Raw genomic sequence first — 8711 nt, forward strand, 5'->3', positions numbered from 1 at the left:
ACATTGTCCTCAGTTCAGCATTTCCATTGGTCAATGCTGGTCGGTTTGGGCCTTGGCTCAACTTCGATTGGATAGATTCGCCTCACCACGCCCCATACCACTGTCAATCACATTATTCTCTCTAACCCGCTGGACCATTGGTTTGTGTTGCCTGAGGGCGGGCTTTTGGACCGGAGAGCGGTTTCTCCAGGTTTCCTTCGCGGTCTCCATGGAGACTATACAGCCCCGCGGTGAAGCGGCTAGGACAAGTAGCCCCCATCTCCAAGTTCCGAGACCTGTACAGACATCAGTGCAAGTTCCGCAGTCTGATACACCTCTCAGTCCCCTACCCACTGATTCGGGCGGGGCGCAGGTTTTGAGTGGTGCTTCTAGGCCTAGTCAGAAAAAGTCGCTAAAAATCCACTTGGCGGGAAGTGAGTCCAAAGCGCTGGTTGTAATAACGTCGCGTTCCATTTATCCTTACCTTGACTTCTTTTATTTGGCGTTATAGCCGGTAGCTACTTCGAAGTAGACTGAGGCAAGGATCATTCTACCCAAGTCTACAGACTGGGAAAGAGGTGTAGGGTCAATCAAGTAAATCCTTTGCCGCCACTCTTCCAGGCACCTGCAACTGGGACTGGTCCACGCTTCTAGCAGACTGCTGTTACCTAACTGCCAGCCAGAATTGCCAGAATTGCCCATAGACCCAAAGAGCCATCCATCAGGCCAATTAAAGGAACCAGGAGAAAGTCTGTGTGCACCACTGTGGAATCAGGAAGGGAAAACAAACAAACAATACCAGCCGGACACGCTGGCGAACGCCTGTAATACCAGCGAATCCGGAGGCTGGTGAGTTCAAAGCCAGCCTCAGCGAAAGCGAGGCGCCAGGCAACTCAGTGTGACCCTGTCTCTAAATAAAATACAATAGAGCTGGGGATGTGGCTCATGTCGAGCTCCCCTGAGTTCAATCCCCGGTACCAAAACAAACAACAAACAAACAGTACCAAATTTGAGAGCAAGTATTTAAACCTTTGTCCTTAGACAAACTATGGAAATACCATAAATCAACTATTCAATCTGAATCTCCAAATTAGGGAATTCAACTCCTGAATCAGCTTTATGAATGAAACGGAAGATGGGTGAATTTCATTGATTGCCGACATAAAGTTTATTCTGTCAGTGGTTCATTTGCAGTGTCATAAACTAACAAATGATTTCTTATGTGTTTAACATCCTAACCTTAGTTGGTCCAGTGAGGAGCTCTGTGGTTAAAAAAGCCATTATTTTGATTAATTCATTTCATTGGACTTGAGTGTTAATTGTAGTATATGCATCATTAGAGACTGTGAAGATACTCAAGAAATATGATACAACGCCTTAATGAGGTTTGGGTGGTTTTCTAATGTTAGGTTGAGAACACAGGAAACAACTAGCAAGCACTTTAAAGCAAGATATAACAGTGGGTCAAAACTAATTTACAGCTCATTACTCCAAAAGGTAATGATACCTCATGTTTCAGAGCATTTTGCAGTTTTTGCATTATTGTATTTTTGTTCTTGTATATTCCAACGAAATTTTGCTTTGACTGGAGTTAATGTGGGTGTGTCTGCATGGTAGAGCAAGAATGAAGCTGGACCCTTGCTTATGGATAGAAATCAGAAAGATATAATAGAGATGGAAAGGAATTTAGGGAGAAGAAATAGTTTGAACAAGGAGGCTAAAAGAAGAATGAGCACTGAGTATTTGCAGAATAACATGGAAACAAATAGTGGAAAATAATCTGAAGCTAAACTGGTCAGAATCAGTTTTGGGGGAAAGTGGTCAAAAGTCTGAGATTGAGAATGTTAAGTTCCTTCTACTTCTAATGATTAAATTTAAATTATAAATTAAGGATGGGCATGAATGAGGAGGCATTCCCAGCTTTTTACATCTTCCTGAATGGACATAACATTTCTAAGTTTTCTCTCCCAAAAGAAGGGATTTTTATCCCAAGCTCCTCCCCCATCTTACCTCTTAACTGAGTGTAGGTATTTGTTTTCTGGTTCAATGATATGAAATTGAGAGAAGTTCTGTCACCATCTTCTGCCATCTCTGAACTGAAGTTGTGTGCCCCAGTCTAGACAAGATTGATTACTTGATCATACAACCTTTATCTTTTTAAAAATTGTCTTCTGTATGTTTTACTGTACCTCTTCACATCACTCCCCATCTCAGCTGTATAGAATGTGTGTGTGGGTACTTGTAGAATGCACATAGGTATCATATGCATGTCATTTTATTAAGTTATAATTTTCTTGTCTCCTAAAAAACAAGTAAAAGCAACAACAAAAGAACAAAAAGCAATGTTTATTTCCTTCTACTCAGTGTAAAATCATTTGTTACTCTGCCTGATAGAGCTAGAAGGGCAACAAAAAGAGGTCACTAGGTTTATGAAGCGTGGGTAATTTCAAGAGAAGATGTGAAGCTTTCTTGCTCTTTTTAGAGTTATCAAATTTTTTTTCAGCCAGGGAGTTCTGAATGTTATGTATATATTTTCTCATGTAAGATTATTTCAGCATTTTATAGGTCTAAAAGTGTACCAAAAAAATGAAGTAACTTTTATTAAGCTGACGCTCCAAAGCTACTACCATTCCATTCTGCTAACTGGGAAATTGAGTAAACAGAAATTTCCCCTTAGTACAGTTGTTCATAGTGAAGCCAAGTTACTGACTTTCTGAGGCCACCCAAAATAACCACCAAGATTTTTCAGACCATAATATTTACCTGAGGTTATGGATCAGGGTTCAACAAACTATGGTTTGTGGGCCTAATCTGGCCTGACATCTATTTTTGGTATGATTTGCAAACAAAGGACAACTTTTTACATTTTTAAATAGTTGGGAAAATCAAAAGAAGAAAACTATTTGTGACATATGAAAATTAAATAGAATTCAAAATTTACTATCCATAATGATGTTTTATTGTAATACAAGCATGGTCTTTTTTTTTTTTTTTGTAGTCTGTGTCTACTTTCTCAGCAACAGCAGAATTAGGCAGTTGCCACAGAGACTGTAGGGTCCATAACGTAAATATTCACTTTCTTTAAGAAAAATTTGATTCTTACAATCTTAGACATCCCTAAATAAATCAGTTCTGATGGATTGTTAACTGAAATAGAATTTAGAAAAAAACATAGTGTTAATTTTTAGAAATTCACATTGATGAAGATAAGTTACTTCTTTCCTAAAATTACATAATCCGTAAACAAAGCTGGTACTAGATGCTGGGCTCTATTGATCCAAAGTTTTTTCATCCATGCTATAACTTTTCTCATGCAGAGATTACCTTATTTAGAATTGGGTGGGTGATATATATATATATATATATATATATATATATATATATATATATATATATATATTGGAGGCAAGAAAAATTCATCAAAACCTTTCCTAATATTAATTCTCATGTCTCTTTCATACTAACACAGTGTAGTGTATATTAATTAAGGGACACTTGGATATTTATGGTTTATTTCAGCTATTTTGAGTTATCATTATTCCATTTTTCTTACTTCTCAAAAAGTGTTTGCCCTTTGCATTAGTCAACTCTTCATGACTATAACTAGATACCCAAGACAATCAACTTAAAATAAAGAAAGGTTTATTTTAGCTCATTGTTTTAGAGATTTCAGTCCACAGTTGGTTCCATGGCTTTTGGACCTGCATTGAGACAGCACATCATGATGGGGAGTGGCTGCTGAAGCAAAGCTACTCACCTCACAGGGGTTGGGAAGCCAAGAGGAATGGGCTAGAATCCCAATATCTCCTTCTAGGACAAACCCTCAATGATCTAATTTCCTTCCACTAGGCTCCACTTCCTGAAGGTTGCACTACCTACCAATATGCCATGGGCAGGAGACAAAACCATCCATGTGCCTTTAGGGGACATTTATCCAAACCATAGAAGCCATCATGAAAAACTTACTTTCCATCTTTTCTCTTTTTAAAATTATTTCTTTCCTCTGTTTCAACAAAGGAATTTGGAGGTAAGTGAGTTTCTATTCCAACCTAAGATAGTTAAAGGAGGTAAGAATGATTGGAAAATCACAGCACACACATTTTTTACTCCAGCCTGTTGGATAAGCCATAAATGTGGAGGGGAGAGTGTATACAAACCTGCTGAATTGTGAGGCTTAATGTATATGTGTGTATGTGGGCTTTTCTGGGCAGACTATTCATAGCTTTTTATAAAACTTGTAAGGGTCCATGACCCTAAGAAGATTTTGAATTATTAGATGTAAAGAAGATGTGTTTAGGGGAGAAAGCTGCTCAAATGGGTGGTGGTGGAGACTGATCCAGGTTCTGGGGACTGTAAGGTTTTAGCTGACATCAGGGGAGAGCTCTCTGGCCAGTCCAAAAGTTTTCTCCTCTCTGCCACTCAGAGGTGCTAAAAATTCATCAGATTCACAGAATGGTTGAACTCAGATGATGATAAAATCCCAGTATAATTCTCTCCAAAGAATGTTCTGATTAATAGAAAATGCAGAGGAACTAATTTCATGAAAATAGCAAATGGGATTGTTTCAGCTGAAGCAAGCTGGGAGAGTTGGTGCTGACGCCAAGCAGGAAGGTGCAAACAATCCCATTGTGCAGAGCTGACAGCTCCAATCTTGCCGCTTATTTATTAAATGTCTTTCCGCTGTAAATTATTAAGCCTGGATTTGGGGAGACAAGAGAGCTGACAGAATAAGACAATAGAACGGAAAGCAAACCTGGATCCCTTCCTTCAGTATTATTGTAGTATTGTGTTTTGTGAAAAGCTTTTGCCCTCCTCTGTGTTAGAGAAGGGGGAGGAATCTCTCTTTGGTGAGACTCAGAAATGGACAAGACAAGTAACATGCTTTTGATTTCTGACTTACTTGCTACTTATTACAAATCAGAAGGGATTTCAGAGAAAATTCAACCTGTTGGCTCAATTGACTGACAGATATTTTGTCTATTCTTTGAAAGGGTTGTTTTATTCAGAAAGGAAGAACTTGATCTGCCTTAACATTATGAAGTAACATATTAAATGTTTGAGGGTCTGAAGTGGCCTGATGGAGTTCATTTGGATTATTTGATAGTCAGAAGGCCTTTCACACCTGCAGGGAGCTCTAAGGTCTATTTCTTAAGCTAAAGAATGGTAAAAGGTGGTGGTTAGGGAGGAAGTTGAACTCCAATTATGCTCATAGTCAATTGAAAAGCTAGAGTTCTAATATAGAAAGGAGTGATTGCTTTCTGTGAATCTTAGGTTCAGCTTTTAGCCTTCTGTTTTCTGTGAAGGGCAGGGGGCAGTGCTTCTTGGCTTAATATTACCTGTTATTTGCTCAGGGAAAGTAATAGTATGCACATTAGTGTGGATGCCTAAGAGAGGGCCATTCATTCCTTATCTGTTCATTCATTTAACAAATAGTGTTACTGTGTGCCTTTCACTCTTCTGGAAAATGGGTGGGGTGGCGAGGAATAAACAAAACAGTCCCTGCTCTCATGGAACTTGCATTCTAGTGGAAGGAGCGCAGTAATCAATAAATAAATATATAATATAACTGATGGTTCTACATGAGGTGAAGACTGCAAAGTGGGGCACAGGATTAAAGAATGATGAAGGAGCAGGCTAGGTGGGGGAGCTATTTGATATAAGGTGACCAAGAAAGACCTCTCTGATGAGGTGGCATCTTAGCAGAGACCTGAAGGAAATGAATGAGAAGAGGAGCTATCCTGCCAAGAGCTAAGGGGCCAAGAAAGCATGAGAAGAGGAGCCAGGTATAGTTCAAGAACAGCAAGGTGGGGAAGGGTCCCCAGAAAGGGACTTGCAGGTCACTAAGAGAGCTTGAGCTTTACTTTGTGAGTGAGACAAGTTGGAGGAAGTTGGAGGAGTTTCCAAGAAGAGAAGTGCCACGATCTGACTCCCTAAAAACCAAATGCAGAGTGAGTATGCCAAGTACGCTGTTGGTAGAGTCCCTGATGGGAAAGGGCTGCTTCCAATAATATCAAGGCACCAAGTAGCTTTGTGTGATTCCTCCCTGGGAGGTGGCATGAGAAGGCTCATCTCATTTCTTCTCATCTGCAGGATGGGTGGGATTTCTTCGTTATTTGTAAAATGGAATCCTCTCCTAGAGAGTGACAAGGATGATGATAAGCTGGGATTTAATGTCCCTTTGTTCTCCTACAAAGTAGGATGAGGATATAAAACCATCAAACAGCAAGAGAGAGAATCTGTCACCACCAGCCTCTGGGTTTGCTATCCAGGCATCCTTTCTGAGGAACTGATATCAACTGGCTGGCCAGAGGAGAATTCTGTGAGTTGTGATTTCCTCAGCTTTTGCAAAGAAGGAGAGGAAGAGAGGGCTGAAGCCAGAGAGACACAATACCAGACAGCTGCCAGGAGGATATATATGGCAAACTCAGCTGGAGCCCACACGGGAACATTTGGTGGGTGGGGAGAAGGAAACTCAAAATACTTTATGGGAGAGTGTGAGAGCATTAGAAGAACCATGGGGTTTCTGGATCAGCAGATGTCTTGAGGCATCGATATAGCCCACGACAGGGCTGAGCCCCACACTTCCTTATGGGACCTGCAAAGCAGATAAAAATGTTCCCGTCCATCTGGGGTCACACCCAAGACCACTCGCTGTTTGTTCCACAAGGACATTACAAGACAGGGTCAGGCTGAAGCTCCAGCTCTGAATGAGAAAATGGACAGACTGGGCTAGGGATATAGCTCAGTTGATAGTGTCTGCCTCGAATGCACAAGGCCCTGGGTTCAATCCCCAGCACCACCACCAAAAAAAAAAAAAAAAGAAAGAAAATGGACAGACTTAGAATGATGGAGGGATTGAAAAATATGGGGAGGAATCTTATTTGAGCTGTCAGCTGCTCAAATGGAAAGACTTTTCATGGATTGGTGCTGTGTTCTAGGATTGAAAGTCCCAATATTTAGGATGGAGACCCGAGCTAAATCAGGATCAGGAAAATAATTACTGATATTATTTTCAGAAGCTCACGAGTATCTAGATGTGGCCCACGTTGAGAGTAAAGTCTCACAAACATTCTACTTTTATTTATTTAATTGGGGAAAAGCCTCTGTGATCCCACACCTGTGATCCCAGCTACTCAGGAGGCTGAGGCGTGAGGATCACTATCTTGATGCCAGTCTGGGCAACTTAGGGAGACCCTGTCTCAAAATAAAAAAACCCAAAAGATCCGGAAGTATAGTTCAGTGGTAAAGTGCCTCTGGGTTTGATTCCTAGAATGGGGGAAAAAAAAAAAAAGAGGAAGGAAGGGAGAGAGGGACAGAGGGAGGGAAATCACTGTTTGAAATCATTTAAGTTGCATATGGGTGAGAGAAATGGCCATTCCCTGACTGGGTCAAGATTTCCCAAACCCTCTGTTACTAGAGACAGTTTCTCATTTGGTAAACTCCTTTGACCTTTTGGTCATGTTTTGACTTAAAGAATAAAGGCCTGATGCAATGTATGTCAGCAATTGAGCAACTACATCCATTTACCTAATGGCAATGTTCTAGAAATAGAGATTTGAAGATAAGATACAGTCCCTTCTCCACATTGTTCACATTCTACTACATGAGACAAACAAGGAAAACAACCTGGTGACAAAGGCTACCTCAGAGGCAAATCTAGGCTGCTTTCACTGTGCAGAAGAAGAAACTAGAGAGGTCAGGGAACTTACCCTTTGTAGATTAGCCCCTGAGAGCAAGAGGAAAGGATTCCAGGCACAAAGCGGGGGGGCCCTATGTGGTAATCAGAGAGAACATGGAAGAGTAGGTGCTGGGACAGTAAGTTGGGCATGTCTATAGTATGGGGTGTACTGGGCCTGAAAGTGGGGGAAAGGGGTCTTGGAAATATGGATCACAAAGGACTTGCACGACATAATCAGGAATTGGACATTATCCTGAATATTCTGACTAGCCACTGAAAGATTAGATATTACAAGTTTTATAAACTACGAATATAAAATATTCTTCCATAAACCTTATGAATTCATTTGGCCTCCACTTCAATGTATTCAGGGTTGGGGGTTCTCGATTTCCTCTAAAGCTGCCCACTTTGTTGTTGGATGGCTATCAATCTTAGAAAGTTCTTTCTCATATTGAACCAAAATCTGCCTCCTCACAATTCCTACTCATTTGTGTCTAGTTTTGCCATTTGTAGCAACACACAGAAGGACATTTTAAAAATATATGAAGGTACCTGTCAATCTTTCTCTCAGTTTTCAGTTTTCCAAGCTTCCACATTTCCACAGAGCTCCCTTATTCTTTGTGCATTTCATTGTTTCTCGACTCCAGTCACAGGTATCTAGACGAACTGAACTGTGGTTTATTAGTGCATCTTTTAGAATTGGGTGTTAAATTATTGCTCATAATTCTTCAAATCCGCTCTGAAAGACATGGGATACAGAGATGCTATTATTGCTGCTTTTGAGCTGGACAGATAGGATCTTCAGTGATTCCACTGACATTAGTTTGATACCAGTCACCTCTCACTCTGCTTTCAAAGCTTTTGATTAATAAAGTTTCTACTTCTCCTGCACATCCATTGCTGCCAAGTTAAATCTCCACTGTACTTTGTATATGAAATTTATTTTGAAATCTAAACATAGGACTTTGCATTTGTATAAATTTTATCTTGTTAGTTTGAGTCTAACATTCCAGTTTATCATTTTTAAAAGTCTCAATTATCTTTCCTATGATAT

This window comes from Marmota flaviventris, chromosome 9, assembly GCF_047511675.1.
Source record: "Marmota flaviventris isolate mMarFla1 chromosome 9, mMarFla1.hap1, whole genome shotgun sequence".
NCBI classification, from domain to species: Eukaryota; Metazoa; Chordata; class Mammalia; order Rodentia; family Sciuridae; genus Marmota; species Marmota flaviventris.